Here is a 22,372-nt window from a genome sequence, read left to right on the forward strand (position 1 = left end):
GTCATGCAGAAGCTTTTTATCTTGATGATGCCCCAATTGTTCATTTTTGCTTTAGTTTCCCTTGCCTTTAGAGATATGTCTTGTAGGAAGTTGCTGTGGCTGAGGTCATAGAGGTTGCTGTCTGTGTTCTCCTCTAGGATTTTGATGGAATCCTTTCTTACATTTAGGTGTTTCATCCATTTGACCTTATCTTTGTGTATGGTGCAAGACAATGGTCCAGTTCCATTCCTCAGCATGTGGCTGTCCAATTTTCCCAGCATCATTTGTTGAAGAGATTGTCTTTTGTCCATTTGATATTCTTTCTTGCTTTGTCGAAGATTAGTTAACCACAGAGGTGAGGGTCTATTTCTGGGTTCTCTATTCTGTTCCATTGATCCATGTGTCTGTTTTTGTGCCAGTACCACACTGTCTTGATAATCACAGCTTTGTAATATACCTTGAAGTCAGGCAACGTGATACCTCCAGCTTTGGTTTTCTTTTTCAACATTCCCCTGGCGATTCTGGGTCTTTTCTGGTTCCATACAATTTTAGGATACTATGTTGCAGCTCTGTGAAAAATGTCATTGGTATTTTTTTTTAATATTTTATTTATTTATTTGACAGAGAGAGAAAGGGAACACAAGCAGGGGAAGTGGGAGAGGGAGAAGCAGGCTTCCCGCCGAGCAGAGAGCCCGATGTGGGGCTTGATCCCAGGACCCTGGGATCATGACCTGAGCCGAAGGCAGACACTTAACGACTGAGCCACCCAGGTGTCCCATAAATGTCATTGGTATTTTGATAGGGATCGCATTGAAAGTATAGATTGCTCTGGGCAGGATAGACATTTTAACTATGTTCATTCTTCCAATCCATGGGCATGGGATATTTATCCAATTCTTTGTATCTTCCTTAATTTCTTTCATAAGTGTTCTGTAGTTTCTAGAGTACAGATCCTTTGCCTCTTTGGTTTGGTTTATCCCTAGGTATCTTATGGTTTTAGATGCAATTGTAAATGGTATATATTCCTCAATTTATGTCTCTTCAGTCACATTCTTAGTGTATAGAAATGCAACTGATTTCTGTGCATTGGTTTTGTACCCTGCCACATTGCTGAATCTCTGTATGAGTTCTAGCAATTTGGGGGTGGAGTCTTTTGGGTTTTCCACATAACATATCATGTCTTCTGCAAAGAGAGAGAGTATGCCTTCTTTTTTTACCAATCTGAAGTCCTTTTATTTACTTTATTTTTTGTCTGATTGCTGATCCTAGGATTTCTAGTACTATACTGAACAACAGTGGTGAGAGTGGGCATCCCTGTCTTGTTCCTGACCTTAAGGGAAAAGCTCTTAGTTTTTCCCCATTGAGGATGATATTTGCTGTGGGCTTTCATAGATGGCTTTTATGGTATTGAGTTATGATCCCTCTATCCCTGTACTTTGAAGACTTTTAATCAAGATAGGACGCTATGTTTTGTAAAATGCTTTTTCTGCACCCACTGAGGTGATCATGTGGTTCTTGTCTTTTTTTTTTAATTAATGTGCTCTGTCACGTTGATTGATTTGTGAATGTTGAACCATCCTTGCATCCCAGGGGTAAATCCCACCTGGTCATGGTGAACAATCCTTTTAATGTAATGTTGTATCCTATTGGCAGATATCTTGTTGAATATTTTGGCATCGATGTTCATGAGGGATATTGGTCTGTAATTCTCCTTTTTGATTGGGTCTTTGGTTTTGTGATGGATGCAATGTTGGCCTCATAGAATGAGTTTGGAAGTTTTCCTTCCATTTATATTTGTTGAAACAGCTTTAGTAGAATACGTAATATTTCTTCTTTAAATGTTTGGTAGCATTCCCTTGGGAAGCCATCTGTCACTGGACTCTTGTTTTTTGGAATTTTTTTGATTACTGCTTCAATTTTCTTCCTGGACATTGGTTGGATCAGATTGTCTACCTTTTCCTGTTTCCGTCTTGGTAGTTTATAAGTTTCCAGGAATGCATCTATTTCTTCCAGATTGCCTAATTTGTTGGCATATAGTTGCTCATAATATGTTCTAACAATTGTATTTCCTTAGTATTGGTCATGATCTCTCCTCTTTCATTCATGATTATTAATTTAGGTCCTTCCTCTTTTAGTTTTGACAATTGTGGCCAGAGGCTTATCGATCTTATTAATTCTTTCAAAGAAAAAACTTCTAGTTTTGTTTTATCTGTTCTACTGTTCTTCTGGTTTCTATTTCATTGATTTCTGCTCTAATCTTTATTATTTTTCTTCTCCTGTTTGGTTTAGGTTTTACTTGCTGTTCTTTCTCCGGGTGCTTTAGTTATAAGGTTAGCTTGTGTATTTGAAATTTTTCTAACTTTTTTTTAAAATATAATTTTATTTTATTATGTTACGTTAGTCACCATACAATACATCATTAGTTTTTGATGTGGTGATCCATGATCCATTGTTTTCATATAACACCCAGTGCTCCATGCAGTATGTGCCCTCCTTAATACACATCACTGGGCTAACCCATTCCCCCACCACCCTCCCCTCTAAAACCCTGTTGGTTTCTCAGAGTCCATAAGCTCTCATGGTTCATCTCTCCCTCCGATTTCCTCGCCCCTTTATTTTTCCCTTCCCTCTCCTACTGTTATCCATGCTATTCCTTATGTTTCACAAATAAGTGAAACCATATGATAATTGACTTTCTCTGCTTGACTTATTTCACTTAGCATACTCTCCTCCAGTCCCAACCATATTGATGTAAAACTTGGGTATTCATCCTTTCTGATGGCTGAGTAATATTCCATTGTATATAGGGACCACATCTTCTTTATCATTCATCTGTGGAAGGGTATCTCGGCTCTTTCCACAGTTTGGTTATTGCAGACATTGCTGCTATGAACATTGGGGTGCATATGGCCCTTCTCTTCCTTACATCTGTGTCTTTGGGGTAAATACCCAGGAGAGCAATTGCTGGGTCATAGGGTAGCTCTATTTTTTTAATTTTTGAGGAACGTCCACACTGTTTTCCAAAGTGGCTCTACCAACTTACAACAGTGTAAGAAGGTTCCCCTTTCTCCACAACTTCTCCAACATTTGTTGTTTCTTTCCCTGTCAATTTTTGCCTTTCTAACTGGTGTAAGGTGGTATCTCAGTGTGGTTTTGATTTGAATTTCCCTGATGGCTAATGATGATGAACATTTTTTCATGTGTCTGTTGCCATTTGTATGTCTTCTTCAGAGAAGTATCTTTTCATGTCTTCTGCCCATTTTTTGACTTGATTATTTGTTTTTTGGGTGTTGAGTTTGAGAAGTTCTTTATAGATCTTGGATACCAGCCCTTTATCTGTACCGTCATTTGCAAATATCTTCTCCCATTCTGTGGGTTGCCTCTTTGCTTTGTTGACTGTTTCCTTTGCTGTGCAGAAGCTTTTGATCTGGATGAAGTCCCCAAAGTTCATTTTTGCTTTTGTTTCACTAGCTTTTGGAGATCTATCTTGAAAGAAGTTGCTGTGGCCGATGTCCAAGACGATACTGCCTATGTTCTCTTCTAGGATTTTGATTGATTCCTGTCTCACATTGAGGTCTTTCATCCATTTTGAGTTTATCTTTGTGAATGGTGTTAGAGAATGGTCGAGTTTCATTCTTCTGCATGTGACTGTCTAATTTTCCCAGCACCAATTATTGAAGAGACTGTCTTTTTTCCATTGCATATTTTTTCCTGAGTTGTCGAAGTTTATTTGACCATAGGGTTGAGGGTCCATATCTGGGCTCTCTATTCTGTTCCATTGGTCTATATGTCTGTTTTTGTGCCAGTACCATGGTGTCCTGGAGATCACAGCTTTGTAATATAGCTTGAAACCGGTCAACGTGATGCCCCCAGCTTTGTTTCTCTTTTTCAACATTTCCTTGGTGATTCGGGGTCTTTTCTGATTCCATACAAATTTTAGGATTGTTTGTTCCAGCACTTGGAAAAATGCCATTGGAATTTTCATCGGGATGGCATTGAAGGTATAGATTGCTCTGGGTAGCATAGACATTTTAACAATGTTTATTCTTCCGATCCATGAGCATGGAATATTTTTCCATCTTTTTGTGTCTTCTTCCATTTCTTTCATGAGTGTTCTGTAGTTCCTAGGTATAAGTCCTTTACCTCTTGCTTAGGTTTATTCCAAGGTATCTTATGGTTTTTGGTGCTATTGTAAATGGAATCATTTCTCTAATTTCTCTTTCTACAGTTGCATTATTAGTGTGTAAGAAAGCAACTGATTTCTGTGCATTGATTTTGTATCCTGCCACATTACTGAATTGCTGTATGAGTTCTGGTAATTTGGGGGTGAAGTCTTTTGGGTCATCCACATAAAGTATCATGTCATCTGTGAAAAGAGAAAGTTCGACTTCTTCTTTACCAATTTGAATACATTTTATTTCTTTTCATTGTCTGATTGCTGTTGCTAGGACTTCTCAAACTATTTGGAACTATAGTGCCGAGAGTGGGCATCCTTGACTGTTCCTGATCTTAAGGGAAAGGCTCTCAATTTTTCCCCATTGAGGATGATATTCGCCGTGGGTTTTTCATAGATGGCTTTTATGAACTTGAGGAATATTCCCTCTATCCCTATACTCTCAAGAGTTTTAATCAGGAAAGGATGTTGTATTTTGTCAAATGCTTTTTCTGCATCAAGTGAGAGGACCATATGGTTCTTCTCCCTCCTCTTATTAATGTGTTCTATCACATTGATTGATTTGCGAATGTTGAACCACCTTTGCATCATGGGGATAAATCCCATGTGGTTGTGGTGGATGATCCTTTGAATGTATTGTTGGATCCTATTAGCTGGGATTTTGTTGAGGATTTTGGAATCCATATTCATCAGCGATATCGGTCTGAAATTCTCCTTTTTGATGGGGTCTTTGCCTAGTTTGGGGATTAAGGTAATGCTGGCCTTATAGAATGTATTTGGAAGTTTTCCTAATTTCCTATTTTTTGACCCAGCTTCAGTAGAATAGGTATTATTTCTTCTTTGAATGATTGGTAGAATTCCCCAGGGAATCCATCAGGCCCTGGACTCTTGTTTTTTGGGAGGTTTTTGATCACTGCCTTAATCTCCTTACTGGTTATTGGCCTATTCAGGTTGTCAATTTCTTCCTGTTTCAGTCTTGGCAGCTTATAGGTTTCCAGGAAGGCCTCCATTTCATCCAGATTACTCAGTTTACTGGCATATAGTTGTTGATAATAATTTCTAATAATTTTTTCTATTTCATTGGTGTTAGTGGTGATTTCTCCCCTTTCATTCATAATTTTATTAATTTGGATCCTTTCTCTTTTCCTTTGGGTAAGTCTGGCCAGTGGTTTATCAATCTTATTAATTCTTTCAAAGAACACACTTCTACTTTTCTTGATCTGATCTACTGTGTTTCTGGTTTTTAATTCATTGATTTCTGCTGTAATCTTAATTATTTCTCTTCTAATGCATGGCTTAGGCATCGTTTGTTGCTTTTTCTATAGTTCTTTAAGGTGTAGAGATAGTTGGTGAATTCGGGATTTTTCTATTTTTTTGACTGAGGCTTGGATGGCTATGTATTTCCCCCTTAGGGCCGCCTTTGCAGTATGCCATAGGTTTTCGACTGATGTGTTTTTGTTCTCATTGGTTTCCATGAATTGTTTAAGTTCTTCTTTGATTTCCTGGTTGACCCAAACATTCTTGAGCAGAGTGGTCTTTAGCTTCCACGTGTTTGAATTCCTTCCAAATATTTTCTTGTGATTAAGTTCCAGTTTTAAAGCATTCTGATCTGAAAATATGCAGGGAATAATCTCAATCTTTTGGTATTGGTTGAGTCCTGACTTATGACCCAGTATGTGGTCTATTCTGGAGAAAGTTCCATGTGCGCTCGAGATGAATGAGTATTCTGTTGCTTTAGGGTGGAATGTTCTGTATATTTTTATGAGGTCCATCTGGTCCAGTGTGTCATTCAAAGCTCTGTTTCTTTGTTGATTTTCTGCTTAGATGATGTGTCTATTTTTGAGAGCGGAGTATTGAGATCTCTTATAATTAACGTATTGTTATCAATATGACTCTTTTGGTGAACAGTTGGCTTATGTAGATGGCTGCACCCATGTTGGGGGCATAGATATTTACAACTGTTAGATCTTCTTGTTGGATAGACTCTTCAAGAATGATATCGTGTCCTTCTGTGTCTCTAACTACTGTCTTTAGTTTAAAATCTAATTTGTCTGATATAAGAATTGCTACCCCAGCTTTCTTTTGAGGTCTGCTGGCATGGGAGATGGATCTCCAACTTTTCACTTTCAGTCTGGATGTATCTTTAGGTTCAAAATGAGTCTCTTGTAGACAGCATATAGATGGATCCTGTCTTTTTATCCAATCTGCAACCCTGTGCCGTTTTATGGGAGCGTTTAGGCCATTCACGTTGAGAGTGATTATTGAAAGATATGAATTAATTGTCATCATGTTGCCTGTGAAGACGTTGTTTTTATAGATTGTCTCTGTAAATTTCTGTTGTATATCACTCTTGGGGTCCTTCTCCGTTTATAGAACCCCCTTAATATTTCTCTAGGGCCAGCTTAGTGGTCACATATTCTTTAGCTTCTGCTGGTCTTGGAAGCTCTGCATCTCTCCATCCATTCTAAATGTCAGCCTTGCAGGATAAAGCATTCTTGGCTGCATGTTCTTCTCATTTAGTATCCTGAATATGTCTTCCTGGATATGTCTGACGTGATTCTGATGTTCCTCCCTCTGTACGTAAGGAATCTCTTCCCCCTAACTGCTCTTAAGATGGTTTTCTTGGTTCTAAGGTTTGCGAGTTTTACTATTACATGCCGGGGTGTTGGCCTGTTTTTCTTGAGATTGGGATGGGTCCTCTCTGCCTCTAGGACACGGATGTTTGTTTCATTCCTCAGATTAGGGTAGTTCTCAACTACGATTTGCTCAAATATATCTTCTAGTCCTCTCTCTCTCTCCATCCCCTCAGGTATTCCAATAATTCTGACATTGGAATGCTTCATGGTGTCATTTATATCTCTGATTCTATTTTCGTGCATTCTGAGTTGTTTTTCCCTGGCCTCCTCTTTTCCCTTTTTATCTATTATATTGTCTTCCAGGTCACTAATTCTTTCTTCTGCCTCACTTACCCTAGCTGTTAGATTGTCTATATTGTATTGGTCTCACTGATAGCATTTTTAAGTTCTGCCAATTTACCTTTCATTTCTGCCCTTAGAGACTCTATGTTGCCAGTAATTGATTTCTCCATTCTACATATTGTCTTCACAATTGCTAGCCTGAATTTCATCTACGACATCTTGGTTATATCTGCATCCATTTGTAAATCTGCAGCATAAGTCATAATCTCTTAGTCTTTCCTATTTTGGGGGTTCCTTCTCTTAGTCATTCTGTTGATGGGTGGTTGAGGGAACGTAGAGAGTCCAAATTATTGACCAGAACCCAAGGAAGAATGACCTGTTTTCTAGGGACCTTAGGGTTGCTGGCCTCTTATTCTCCCAGCCTGTCTTCTGGGGGAGTGTCCTGCCACACTGTTACTCAGGCAACCCTGTTTAGGCAGAGTTGCCCTGCCCCCCTGTGGCGGGGGATGAGCTCAGTGGAAACCGGTGTTTGGGAGCTTTTGTTCTCTGGTGGCCCTCGTAGCTTTAAATGTCTCTTCTGAGAGTCCAAACAGAAGAGACCATTTCTAACCCTCTGCCTCAGAGCAAAGAGATTGCAGTCTGTTCTTCAGTGAGCTCTCCAGACCACACTGTCTCCGTTTTAAATCTGCTGCTATAAACTGCAGCGTCCTGGGTTTGTGCCCCTTCATAGTGCTCCCAATCCTGCTTTGGTGCAGGTCTCTGTCCTTTGTGCTTCTAAAAGCCCCAATGGCTCCCAGTTTGGAGTAGTGGCCCCTCCGGTTTCCATCACAGGGCCTGCCCTAAAGTCCTTTCCCTGCTGCTACAGGTCTGTTAGTCTGTGCCCCATCACCAGCACAGGAGGTTGTCACTCACCTGCGGTGTAGCATCCCCACGGCCAGGCTCACTCCCTCTGTAGTTTATCCTCTGATAACTTCCTGGAGTCATGGCTTCCTGCTTTGTACCTGGAAACCAATTGCCTGTGATCTTCTGTTTGTAGAGATCCAGAGCTTCTTACATCTCAGGCTGATTTTTTGGGTGCTCAGAGTGGTCTGGTAGATATCCAGCTCAATTTCGGGGACCAGTTGGAATAAAGTCCCCTACTCCTTTGCCATTTTTTCCAGTCTGGAAGTTTTCTAACTTTTTGAGAGTGGATTGGATTGCTATGTACTTCCCTCTTAGGACAGCACTTGCTGTGTCCCATAGGTTTTGTACTGATTTGTTTTCATTCTCATTAGTTTGTATGAATTGTTTGGGTTATTCTTTAATTTCCTGGTTGACCCATTCATTCTTTAGCAGGATGCTCTTTAACCTCCAAATGTTTGAGTCCCTTCCAGATTTCTTCTTGTGGTTGAGTTTCAGTTTGAAAGCATTGTGGTCTGAAAATATGCAGGGAATAACCTCAATCTTCTGGTGTCAGTTGATACGTGAGTTTTGACCCGGTACATGATCTATTCAGAGAAAGTTCCATGTGCACTCCAGAAGAATCAGTATTCTGTTGATTTAGGATGACATGTTCTGTATATATCTAAGAAGTCCATCTGGTCCAATGTGTCATTCAAAGCTCTTGTTTCTTTATTGATCTGCTTAGATGATTTGTCTATTGCTTTTAGTGGGGTGTTGAAATCCCCTAGTATTAATATATTATTATCAATGTGTTTCTTTACTTTGGCTATTATTTGGTTTATATATTTGCCTTCTCCCAAGTTGGGAGCATAAATATTTACAATTGTTATATCTTCTTGTTGGACAGACACTTTAAGTATGATATAGTGTCCCTCTACATCTTTTACAACATTCTTTGGTTTAAAATCTAATTTGTCTGATTTGAAGATTGCTACTCCAACTTTCTTTTGAATTTGATTAGTGTGGTAAATTATCCAACTTTTCACTTTGTCTGGAGGTGTGTTTAGGTCAAAATTCGTCTCTTGTAGACAGTATATGGATGGGTCTTGCTTTTTTTTTTTTTTTTTCCAGTCTGATACCCTGTGTCCTTTGGTTGGAGCATTTAGCCATTTACATTCAGAGTAACTAATGAAAGATATGAATTTAGTACTACTGTGTTGCCTGTAAAGTCTCTGTTTCTGTAGATTGTCTCTGTTACTTTCTGGTTTATGTTTCCTTTGGGCTCTCTCTTAGCTTATATGATCCCCCTTAATATTTCTTGCAGTGTTGGCTTAGTGGTCAGGTATTCTTTCAGTTTCTGTCTGTCCTGGAAACTCTTTGTCTCTCCTTCCGTTTTGAATGACAGCCTTGCTGGATAAAGTAATCTTGGCTGCATGGTCTTCTCATTTATTTTCCTGAATATGTTTGCCAGCCCTTTCTGACTTGCCAGGTTTTTCTGGATAGGTCTGATGTTATTCTGATGTTCCTCCCTCCATACCTAAGGAACCTCCTCTCCCTAGCTGCTCTCAGGATATCTTCTTTGGCTCTAAGATTTGCAGTCTTCACTATTATATGTTACGGTGTTGATCCATTTTTATTGACTTTGGGAGGGGTCCTCCCTGCCTCTTGGACATGGCTGCTTGCTTCCTTCCCCAGATTAGGAAATTTTATAGCAATGATTTGCTCAAATATACCTTCTATCCTTCTGTCCTTCTCCACCCCCTCTGTGATCTCAGTAATTCTGACATTGTTTCATTTCAAGGCATCATTAAATTCTTGAAGCCTTTCTTCATGGGCTAGTAGTTGTCTTTCTCCTTTTTCCTCAACTTCCTTCCTTTCCATCAGCCTGTCCTCTAGATCACTTTTCTCTCTTCTGCCTCATTCACCCTAGCTTTAGAGCATCCAATTTAGACTGCATCTTATTCATAGCATTTTTAAGTTTGGTCTGATTAGATTTCATTCCCACCCTTAGCTATTCTGTGTTTTCATTTATGGGTTTTTTAAAGCCTATTTACTTTATAATTGCTATTCTATATTCCATCTCTGACCTCTTACTTATATCCATATTGATTAGCTCTGTGGCAGAAAACGTTGCCTCTCTTTCTTTCCTTTGTTGTGAGATCCTCCTTCTAGTCATTCTTCCCAGGGTAGGATGGGTGAGCAAATGAACAGAGTCAAAAATATCCACCAAGACCCAAGCAAAATGCACCCAAGAAAAAAATCCAAATTGTTTGGGAAGCCACCACAGAAAAGCAAAAGAAGACAAAATGAAACAAAACAGTAATAAAGGAGGGGAAGAGACTATAATCTCACAGGGTGGACAAAGCAGGGTGATCCACTTGTTCCTGATTTAATTTTGGTCTGTGTGTTAGAAGACACTACATCCCAAAAAGGCAAAGAAAGGAAAACTTATATATATATGGATATATATACACACATATATAAATGATATATAATATGTATGTATTATTATATATTTAATTTATTTAAATTAATGATAAATTACATATTATAAAATTATAAATTTTATAAAATTATAAAATAAAATAAATAAAATTTAAATTATATAAAATTATAAAATAAATTAATTTATATATTATGAATATATAATTTAATTTATATCTAATAATATATAAATATAAATATAGTTGAATAGATTGATAAAAGGACTAGAATGAAGCATGTACCTATAACATGTAGATATGAAAATACGAAAGTTGAAATGTAACTTAAAAACATATGTTGATAAAATAAGAACGTAGCTGAAATGGGGAAATGGTAAATAAAATAAATGAAAACTTCAGAGTTACGGATAAGGAAACACCTGGAGCTTAATATACTATTTTCCCTGGCACTGGAGTTTTACAGTCTTATGGGATCCATAAGGTTGTCATTGACCTGTTCTTCCAGTCTGTCTTCTCTGGGAGGGGACTGCTGTGCTGCTTCTCAGATGTCTTTGCCTGGGTGGAGTTATCCCACCCCTTGTCAGGGGGATGGGCCCAATGCATGCTGGTTAGTCTGTGTGGCTTTTTTTCCCTGGAGGCTTTCTGCGCCTCTTTAGAAGGTCAGAGCAAAATTGGCTGTGCCGAGATCTCTGGCCTAGAGCCACACGATTGTGATCCTCCCTCTTCAATAAACCCTCCAGGTCAAAGAGTCTCCACTTTTGTGTGCCACAAACTCCACAGACTCCCAAGGTTTGTTCCCACTGCAGTCCACCCCGGGCAAGTCCCAGGGACTGGAGAGCGTCACTGTGCTTTGTGTTTGTGACTGTGAGTGGTTGTGGGTTCGCACGTGCACCCTGTTCCATGGCCATTTCACCCCTCCCAGGGGATGGTAAATGGCCCACAAGTTCCAGTCCTTTTCAGGGTGCTCAGGCAAAGAGTCATCTCCCCACTGGCCCAGCTAGAGGTTATAGCGACCAGAGCTGAGACTCCTTCCTGGGCTCGCTGACTATAACCAGTTTCCCCACTCCACTGCTTGGGCATTCTATCGGTTCAGGCACCCCCATTCTTTCTGTGTCTCCTGGGATCCTGAGACCACAATGACCCACCTAGAATTCTGCCATTTTCATCCCCTGAATCCCTGTCAGAAAGGGATGTCTCTCACTGGAGCAGATTTCTAAGGGTTCCAATTTTGTGCTCCAGTGTTTTATCACTTTCTGGTAGCCAGCTTATGGAGGCTCCCTCCCCATTCCATTTATCTTCTGATAGCTCCCCACAGATTCGCAACTTTGCACCTCCTACCTTGCAAAAAGCAGTCATTTTTTCTGCTTGTAGAGTTCCAGATAAATTTTCTTACTTCTCAGGCTGAATTCATGGGTCTTCAGAATGCTTTGATAGATATTGAGCTAAATTCCAGGGACCTGATGAAATGATGTCCCCTACTCTTCCACCATCTTCTAATTCTTCTTTAAATGCTTGGTAGAATTCCCCTGGGAAGCCATCTGGCCTGGGACTCTTTGTCGGGAGATTTTTGATTTCTGATTCAAATCTTTTGCTGGTAATGTCTGTTCAGGTTTTCTATTTCTCCCTGTTTCACATTTGGTAGTTTATATATTTCCAGGAATGCATTCATTTCTTTCAGATTGCCTAATTTGTTGGCATTTAATGGCTCATAATATTCTCTTATATCTGTTTCTATTTCTGTGGTTTTGTTTGTGATATCTCTTCTTTCATTCATGATTTTTTTGTTGTTGTTCCTTTCTCTTTTCTTTTTGATATGCCTGGCTAAGAGTTTATTCTTCTTAATTCTTTCAAATAACCAGCCCATAGTTTCATTGATCTGTTCTACTGTTGTTGTTTTTTTTTTAATTTCTATATCATTAATTTCTGTTCTAATCTTCATTATTTCTCTTCTCTGACTGGATTTAGGCTTTATTTGGTGTTCTTTTTCCAGCTCCTTTAGGTGTAAGCTAAGGTTTTGTATTTGAGATTTTTCTTGCTTCTTGAGGGAGGCCTGTATTACTATATACTTCCTTCTTATGACAGTCTTTACTGCATCCAAATGTTTTGAACTGTCATGTTATCATTTTCATTTCCTTCCACGTATTTTTTTAAATTCTTCTTTAATGTCCCGGTTGACTCCTTCATACTTTAGTAAGATGTTTTTTAATCTCCATATATTTGTTGCCCTTTCAAATTTCTTCTTGTGGTTGACTTAACGTTTCAAAACACTGTGGTCTGAAAATATGCATTTCATGATCTCAGTCTTTTTGTACCAGTTGAGACCTGATTTGTGACCCTGTAGGTGATCTATTCTGGAGAATGTTCCATGTGCATTTAAAAAGAATGTGTATTCTCTTGCATTAGAATGCAGTGTTCTGAATATATCTATAAAGTCCATCTGGTCCAGTGTGTCATCCAAAGCCCTTGTTTTCTTGTTCATCTTCTGCTTAGATGATCTGTCCATTACTGTGAGTGGGGTGTTAAAGTCCACTACTGTTATTGTATTATTATCATAAATTTCTGTAGATTTGTTATTAACTGCTTTATATATTTGGCTGCTCCCAAGTTAGGGGCATAAGTATTTACAGTTGTTTGATCTTCTTGTTGTCTAGACAGCTTTATTATGGTATAGTGTCCTTCACCTCCTATTATAGTCTTTTGTTTAAAATCTCATTTGTCGGATATAAAGATGGCTACTCCAGCTTTCTTTTCATGTCCTGTAGCATGATAAATATTTCTCTAACCCTTCACTTTCAGCCTGGAGTTGTCTTTGTGTCTAAAATGAGTCTTGTAAGCAGCATATGAGTTGATCTTGTTGTTGTTTTGTTTTGTTTTGTTTTGTTTTTTTTAACCTATTCTGATACCCTATGTCTTTTGATTAGAGCACTGAGTCCAGTTACATTCAGAGTAATTATTGAGAGGTATGAATTTAGTGTCATTGTATTACCTGTAAAGTTGCTCTTCCTGTAGATTGTCTCCATTCCTTTCCTGCTTTTGTTAATTTTTGGTCTCTCTTTACCCTCACAGTGTCCCCTTTAATATTTTGTAGGGCTGGTTTAGTTTTCATGAATTCCTTTAGTGCTTGTTTGTTTGTTTGTTTTGGAAACTCTTTATCTCTCTTATTCTGAATGAGCCTTGCTGGATCAAGTATTCTTGGCTGCATATTTTTCCAATTTAGCACATTGAATTTGTCATGCCATTTCTTTCTGGCCTTTCAGGTCTCTGTGGACAAGTCTGCTGCCAGCCTTTTGTGTCTACCCCTGTTGGTTAAGGACTTCTTGTCCTGAGCTGCAATCAGGATTTTCTTTTTATCTTTGTAATTTGCAAGTTTCACTATAATATTTTGAGGTGTTGACCTATTTCTGTTGATTTTGAGGGGAGTTCTCTGTGCCTCTTTGAATTGAATGCCCATTTCCTTCCCCAGATTAAGGAAGTTCTCAGGTATAATTTGTTCAAATAAAACTTCTGCCCCTTTTCCCTGGTCTTCCTCTGGGACTCCTATAATATGGATATTATTTTGCTTTATGGAATTGCTGCATTACTTAATCTAATAGTTTTCTTTCCTTCTTCTTTTCAGCTTCCTTGTTTCCCATCATTTTATCTTCTATATCACTGATTTTCTCTTCTTCGGTCACCTTCATTTTTATGGTCTCCACTTGGGACTGCATCTCAGGTTTAGTATTTTTTAATTTCGGCCTGACTACATTTTAGTTCTTTTATCTCTATAGTAAAGGATTCTCTAGTGTTTTCTATACTTTCTTTTCAAGCCCAGCTATTATCTTTATAATTGTCATTTTAAATTCTAGTTTAGACACCTTACTTACATTCATATTGATTATATCCCTGGCTGTGAATAGTACCTTCTGTTCTTTCTTTTGGGGTAAGTTTCTCAGTCCTGTCATTTTGTCCAGAAAAGGAAAGAAAAAAAGGAAAAACACAACAAAAACAACAATAAGAACAACAAAAACAAAACTAGATCCTGAGTGTGTTTTGGTCTGCTTGTTAAAAGAAACTAGATCATAAAATGAGAAAGAAAAACATATATGTAAAATAAAATAAAATACAATGAAAGGAAACAAGAGATAAAATATATAAAGTATATATAAAATAAAAATTTAAAAATAAAAAGAATTGAGAAAAGAAAATAACTGAAAAAAATACTGAAAGACTAAAGAATAAAGATACAAATAATGCTATATACAGTTTTCTCCAGGAGCTGAAGCTTTGCAGTATGATCAGTAAACCTGGTGAGAGCGAGTTGTTTGTGTTGGTCTTCTGGGGGAGGGGTCTGTTGCGCTGATTCTTTCTTTTTTAATATTTTATTTATTTATTTGACAGAGAGAGAGAGAGAGAGAGAGAGAGAGAGAGGGAGAACAAGCAGGGGGAGCAGCAGAAGGAGAGGGAGAGGCAGGCTCTCCGCTGTGCTGGGAGACCGATGGGGGGCTCAATCCCAGAACCCTGGGATCATGACCTGAGCTGAAAGCAGACACTTAATGAACTGAGCCACCCAGGTGCCCCTGTTGCACTGATTCTCAGGTGGACTTGCCCTAATGGAAATGGTTTTCCAGGGCACTGGGAGGCAGGTCTTGGTGTAAGTATATCTGAACTCCACTAGGTGGTGCTGTTTTTTCTCCCTGAAGGCTTTCAGCACTGATGGGTGGGATGAATATGACTGTGGCTTCTCTCTAGCCCTGGAGGGGAAAATTCATACCCCCCACTCTTCAGTGAACCCTGTTAGAAAAGCAATCAGTCACTCTTGTCTCCCTGGTTTCTGTCAGAATTTTGTGTTTACCCAGCCTGTGACTGAGAATTTTATCTCAGTGATGAGACTGAGTTTCAAATTCCAAATTTTAGGGCCACAGCTCTCCCCAGCACTTTTCCTCCTGGTGTGTAGGGGGTTCTTGCCATGCTTCTGCCTTTTGCTAGACCCCTCCCAGGAAAGCAGTCACATGACCTTCAGGGGTTCAATTTATGGCAACACAGAACAGAAAGCTGGCACCTAGACTCGCTGTTTTCAGCCGGCTTCCTCGCTCCCATGCCTGGGAAATCTGCTGTACTGAGGCACCACCCATTCTCCTTTCCACCCTGGGGATCCTTAGACCATGCTGTCACACGTGGGATTCCACCCACTTCACCGCCTGAGCACCTTTAAGCCAGACACGTCCCCTGAGGATATCCTCAGCTGTATCACACCAGATTCAAGTTTCCACACCTATTTTCAAAGGGAGGTTGGGTTTCTGCTTGTAGACTTGCAGCATTTGTTTTCTCACATCTCTGATTAATTTCTCAGGTGTTCAGAAAGATTTGATAACTATCTAGTTGTATTCAAGGGAGGAGAGAAACTTAGGGTTCCCCTACTTCTCTGCCATCTTAACTCCCATTCCTTGGATAGAGTATTCTTGGCTGCAGATTTTTCCCATTTAGCATGTTGAATACTTCATGCCACTGTTTCCTGGCTTTATTTTTTATTAATTTATTTTAAAGATTTTATTTATTTATTTATTTGAGAGAGAGAAAGAGAGAGAGAACCAGCAGGGGGAGTGGTAGAGGGAGAAGCGATGTGGGACTTGATCCCAGGACCCTGGGATCATGACCTGAGCCGAAAGCAGATGCTTAACCAACTGAGCCACCCATGCGTCCCTGCCCCCTGGTTTTACATGTTTCTATTGAGCCATCTGCAGTTAGCCTTATAGTTCTCCCCTTGTAAGTAGGGACTTCTTTTTTCTTGCTGATTTTAGGATTTTTTTCTTTATCATAATATTTGCAAATTCAATTACAATATGTCTTGGTGTTGGTCTGCTTTTCTTGATTTTGTTCATAGTTCTCTGTGTTTCTGGATTTGGTAGTCTGTTTCCTTCCCCAGATTAGGGAATTTTTCAGCTATTATTTCCTGGAAATAAATTTTCTGCCCCCTTTTTTCTTTCTTATTCTTCTGGAAGTCTTATGATATGAATGTTATTATGTTTGATGGAGTCACTGAGTTCCTCATGTCTGTTCTCATAATCCATAATTCCCTCTTTCTTTTGTTCAGCTAATTATTTTATCTTCTATACCACTTATTTGTTTCTGTGCTTCTTCCATCTTTGTGTTCATTACATCCTCTTTTTCAAATCTTATTGTATTGTTCATTTCTGTTTAAAAAAACCCCACTATTTTATCTCTTCAGTAAGGGCCTCCTTGAACTCTTCCATTTTTTCCTCAAGCCCAGCAAATATTCTTGTGATTATTGCTTTAAATTCTCCATCGGTCAGTCTGTTTTGCTTAGATCTCTGGCTGTGACCTTTTCTTGTTTCATTTTGGATGAATTCCTCCATCTTGGCATTTTGTCTAGGGCTCTATCTTTTTTTGTGTGTTACAGAAGCCTGTTATGTTTCCTGCTCCTGAGAGCAATGGCTTTACAAAGAAGAGGTCATATAGTGACCAGGACCTGGTGCTTCAGGGAATGTCTCTCCTGTGTGCTGTGTGTACTTGGCTGTCGTGCTTTGGTTACTCTATCCTTCATGCCACTCATCTGAAGAGGCTCTCCTTGCCTGCAGTGGGCAGTGTTTGAACCTCAGCCATAGTGTGGTGAGTTTAACTAGGCATGCTCTGGTCTGCTGGTTAAATGAGACCTGATGCTTCTTCCACTAGAACTGAAGCCTTGCAGTACTCTAGTCAAGAGACATGTGTGGAGGGAGCTTTCTGCTGGTCTTCTGGGGCAGGAGCTCCCTCAGCTGGGACTGAGACACACTTGCCCTAGAAGGGCTGTAACAGTAGAGTGCAAGGGGATGGGAGTTGGTGTAAACAGGTTAGGTAGCCAGTGTCAGTGCTGTGCTGTTTACAGCTGGCAGTTCTGGGCCTATGCTGAAGGTCAGGGGAGGAAAATGGTGCCAATCAGCTTCTTTGTCCCCAGTAGGGGTCTCTTTCCTTGCTGCTCTCAGGAAGCAGTCTCAGAAGAGTGAATAATCTCCCCTCTGTGCATTCCAGGTGTTGTACATGCTGTCTGTCTCTGGTTGTTTACCTGCCTTCTCTCCAGGAGCAGCTCAGTGCCCTCCAGGCTCTATTGCAGCCAACCCTGCTGACTTAAAACTCCAAAGTTTAGGAACATGGTGTGGGCAAGGGCCTGTGCTGATCTTCTGGAGGAGGGTCTCACTGTGCTAGGATGGATGCAGGTTTGACCAAAAGGGCAGTCACACCAGAGTGCAAGGGGCATGGGGCTTGGAGCAAGCAGGCTAGGCAGCCAGTCTCAGGCTGAGCTGGTCTTGGCAGGTGGCTTTATGGCTATATTGAGGGGTGAAGGAGGGAAATGGCACTCACTGACCCTTTGTCCTCAGAGAGGCCTTTCTGTGAATGCCACCTCTCACAGATATGCCCCAAGAAGAGCAAACAATTTCCCCCTATGTGTCTTAGGTGTTCCTCAGATTGCACAGTCTGTTCCTGGGTTGTTCGCCTGCTTTCTCACCAGGAGTAAGGCAGCTCCCACAGGTTTCTATCCCAGCCAAGCCCACTGACCTCTAAAACTCCAGACTTCAGGCCCTATTCATTGCAAAAACTCATGAAAATCAGCCCCTCTCATTTTCCAGCCAATGGTTTTTGGGAAGTGTTCTCCTTGTGCATTCCCCTGTGTTTACCTCTCTCTCACTCCTCTCTGTCACCAGGGCTGCCTCCCCTCCACAGCATCCATGATCCTTTTCTCCCCCAAACCATGTCTCCACACTTGCTTCCTTCTTTCATGTGGCCTCTTCTCTCTCTCTAGTTGTGGAGTTGTTCTGTCAGTCTTCAGGTCATTTTCTTGGATACTGAGAATGATCTGATAGCTTCTAGTTGTGTTTGAGAGACCCGATGAGCATAGCACCTCCTATGATACCGCCATCTTCTGTCTTATGGTTTTTGGTGTAATTGTAAATGGGATTGATTCCTTAATTTCTCTTTCTGCTGCCTCATTTTTGGCATATAGATATGCAACAGATTTATGTATGTTGATTTTGTATTCAGCGACATTACTGAATTTGTTCATCACTTCTAGCAGTGTTTTGGTGGATTCTTTTTTCCATATACAATATCATGTCATCTGGAAATAGTGAAAATTGTACTTCTTCCTCACTGATTTGGATGCCTTTTATTTCTTTTGTTGCCTGATTGCTATGTCTAGGACTTCCAGTACTATGTTGAATAGTAGTGGTGAGAGTCGACATCCTTGTCTTATTCCTGACTTTAGGGGAATAACTCTCAATTTTTCTGCATTAAGGATGATGTTAGTTGTGGATTTTTCATAGATGGCCTTTATTATGTTGAGGTATGTTCCTTCTGAATGTACTTTGTTGAGGTTTTTTTTATTTATTTTTAATTTTTTTTAAATTTTATTATGTTATGTTTGTCACCATACAATACATCATTAGTTTTTGATGTAGTGATCCATGATCCATTGTTTTCGTATACCACCCAGTGCTCCATGCAGTACATGCCCTCCTTAATACCCATCACCGGGCTAACCAATCCCCCCTCCCCCCTCCCCTCTAAAACCCTGTTTGTTTCTCAGGCCCATAGTCTCTTAGAGTTCATCTCTCCCTCCAATTCCCCCCGCCCATTTTCCCCTTCCTTCTCCTAATGTCCTCCATGCTATTCCTTATGTTCCACAAATAAGTGAAACCATATGATAATTGACTTTCTCTGCTTGACTTATTTCACTTAGCATAATCTCCTCCAGTCCCATCCATGTTGATGTAAAAGTTGGGTATTCATCTTTTCTGATGGCTGAGTAATATTCCATTGTATATATGGACCACATCTTCTTTATCCATTCATCTGTTGAAGGGCATCTCGGCTCTTTCCAGAGTTTGGCTTTTGCGGACATTGCTGCTATGAACATTGGGATGCATATGGCCCTTCTTTTCACTACATCTGTGTCTTTGGGGTAAATACCCAGGAGTGCAATTGCTGGGTCATAGGGTAGCTCGATTTTTAAATTTTTGAGGCACCTCCACACTGTTTTCCAAAGTGGCTGTACCAACTTGCATTCCCACCAACAATGTAAGAGGGTTCCCCTTTCTCCACAACCTCTCCAACATTTGTTGTTTCTTGCCCTGTCCATTTTTGCCATTCTAACTGGTGTAAGGTGGTATCTCAATGTGGTTTTGCTTTGGATTTCCCTGATGGCTAAAGATGATGAACATTTTTTCATGTGTCTGTTAGCCATTTGTATGTCTTCTTCAGAGAAGTGTCTGTTCATCTCTTCTGCCCACTTTTTGACTTGATTATTTGTTTTTTGGGTGTTGAGTTTGAGAAGTTCTTTATAGATTTTGGATACCAGCCCTTTGTCTGTAGTGTCATTTGAAAATCTCTTCTCCCATTCTGTGGGTTGCCTCTTTGTTTTGTTGACTGTTTCCTTTGCTGTGCAGAAGCTTTTGATCTGGATGAAGTCCCAAAAGTTCATTTTTGCTTTTGTTTCACTAGTTTTTTTTTTTTTTTAAGATTTTATTTATTTATTTGACAGAGAGAGACACAGCGAGAGAGGGAACACAAGCAGGGGGAGTGGGAGAGGGAGAAGCAGGCTCCCCGCAGAGCAGGGAGCCCAATGCGGGACTCGATCCCAGGACCCTGGGATCATGACCTGAGCTGAAGGCAGTCGCTTAACCAACTGAGCCACCCAGGCGCCCTTGTTTCACTAGTTTTTGGAGATGTATCTTGAAAGAAGTTGCTGTGGCCAATGTCAAAGAGGTTACTGCCTATGTTCTCCTCTAGGATTTTGATGGATTCCTGTCTCACATTGAGGTCTTTCATCCACTTTGAGTTTATCTTTGTGTTTGTTGAGGGCTTTTATTCTGAATGGATGTTGTACTTTGTCAAATGCTTTTTCTGTATCTATTGAAATAATCATGGTTTTTATTTTTTCTCCTATTGATGTGATGTATCATCTTGATTGATTTGCAAATATTGAACCACCTTTACAGCCCAGGAAAAAAATCCCACTTGATCATGGTGGATGTTTTTTTAATGTACTGTTGAATGTGGTTTGCTAATGTTTCATTGAGAATTTTGGCATCTTTTTTTCCTCAGGGATATTGGCCTGTAGTTCTCTCTTTTAGTGGAGTCTTTTTTCTGGTTTTGGAATCAGGGTAATTCTAGCCTCATAGAATGAATTTGGAAGTTGTCCTCCTTTTCTAGTTTTTGGAATAGTTTGAGAATAGATATTAATTCTTCTTTAAATGTTTGGTACAGTTCACCTGCAAAACCATCTAGCCCTGGGGTTTTGCTTGCTGTGAGTTTTTTGATTACTGACTCATTTTCTTTTCTGGATATTGGTCTGTTCAAATGTTCTATTTCCTCCTGTTGCAGGTTTGGAAGTTTAAATGCTTCTTGGTATTTATCCAATTTTTGTCATTTGTCCAATTTGTTGTCATATAGTTTTTCATAATATTCTCTTATGATAGTTTGTATTTCTATGGTGTTCATTGTTATTTCTCCTCTTTCATTTGTGTTTTTATTTATTTTAGTCCTTTCTCTTTTCTTCTTCACAAGCATGCCTAGAGGTTAATCACTTTTATTGATTTTTCAAAGAACCACCTCCTGGTTTCATTGATCTGTCCTATTATTTTTTAGGTTTCTATATAATTTATTTCTGCTCTAATCTTTATTAGTTCTTTCTTTCTGTTTTAGGTTTTGTTTTTTGTTCTTTTTCTAGATACTTTAGGTGCAAGTTTAGGTTGTTCTTTTGAGTTTTTTCTTGCTTCTTGAGATAGGCCAGTATTGTTATCAACTGCCCTGTTAGATCCACTTTTGCTGCATCCCAAAGGTTTTGGACAATTGTGTTTTCCTTTTCATTGTTTTTATGTAGACTTTTATTTCTTCTAAAATTTCCTCATTGAGCCATTTATTGTTTAGTAGCATGTTGTTTGAACTTTATGTATTTGTGATTCTTTCCTGATTTTTTCTTGTGGTTGACTTCTAGTTTCATAGTACATGGTCAGAAAACATACATGGTATGATTTGGATCATATTCAATTTGTTGAGGTTTGTTTTGTGGACTAAGATGTGATCTATTCTGGAGAATGTTCTATGGCCATTTGAATAGAATATGTATTCTGTTTTTTTTTTGTTTTTTTTTTTTTTTAGGATGGAATGCTCCGAACGTCTGTTAAATACATCTGGTTCAGTGTGTCATTCAAAGTCATTTTTCCTTGTTGATGTTCTGTGTAGATGTATGTCCACTGAGGTAAGTATGGTGTTAAAGTCCCCTACTATTATTAATTATTATCAATTAGTTCCTTTATGTTTGTTATTAACTGTTTCATGTATTTAGGTCCTCCTATGTTGAGTGAATAAATATTTACTATTGTTAAATCTTCTTGTTGGATTGTCAGCTATATTATTATATAGTGTCCTTTTTTGTCTCTTGTTACAGTTTTAAAGTCTATTTTGTCCCACACAAGTGTTGCTACTCCAGCTTTATTTTGACTTCCATTTGCATGATAGATAATTCTCCATCCCCTCACATTCAATCTGCAGGTGTCTTTAGGTCTAAAATGGGTCTCTTTTAGGCGGCATGTAGATGAGTCTTTTTTTTTTTTTTAAATCCATTTTCCTACCCGATGTCTTTTGATTGGAGCATTTTGTCCATTTACATTCAAAGTAATTATTGATAGATATGTATTTATTGCCATTTCATTATTTGTTATGTGGTTGTCTCTGAACATTTTCTCTGATCCTTTCCTGTCTTTCTCCCTTTCATGATTTTCTGATATTCTTTAGTGATATATTTGGATTTCTTTCTCTATTCTTGGCATATTTATTAGTAGTAGGAGTGCATATGGCTTTTTGAATTAGTGTTTTTGTTTTCTTTGAGTAAATATCCAGTAGTGGAGTTATTGGATCATATGGCATTTCCCTTTCTAGTTTTCTAACTTCCATAGAATTTTTCACAGTAGATGTACAAATTTAAATTCCCACCATGCATGAGT

This window comes from Mirounga leonina, unplaced genomic scaffold (assembly GCF_011800145.1).
Source record: "Mirounga leonina isolate KUSES-001 unplaced genomic scaffold, KU_Mleo_1.0 Mir_100873, whole genome shotgun sequence".
NCBI lineage: Eukaryota > Metazoa > Chordata > Mammalia > Carnivora > Phocidae > Mirounga > Mirounga leonina.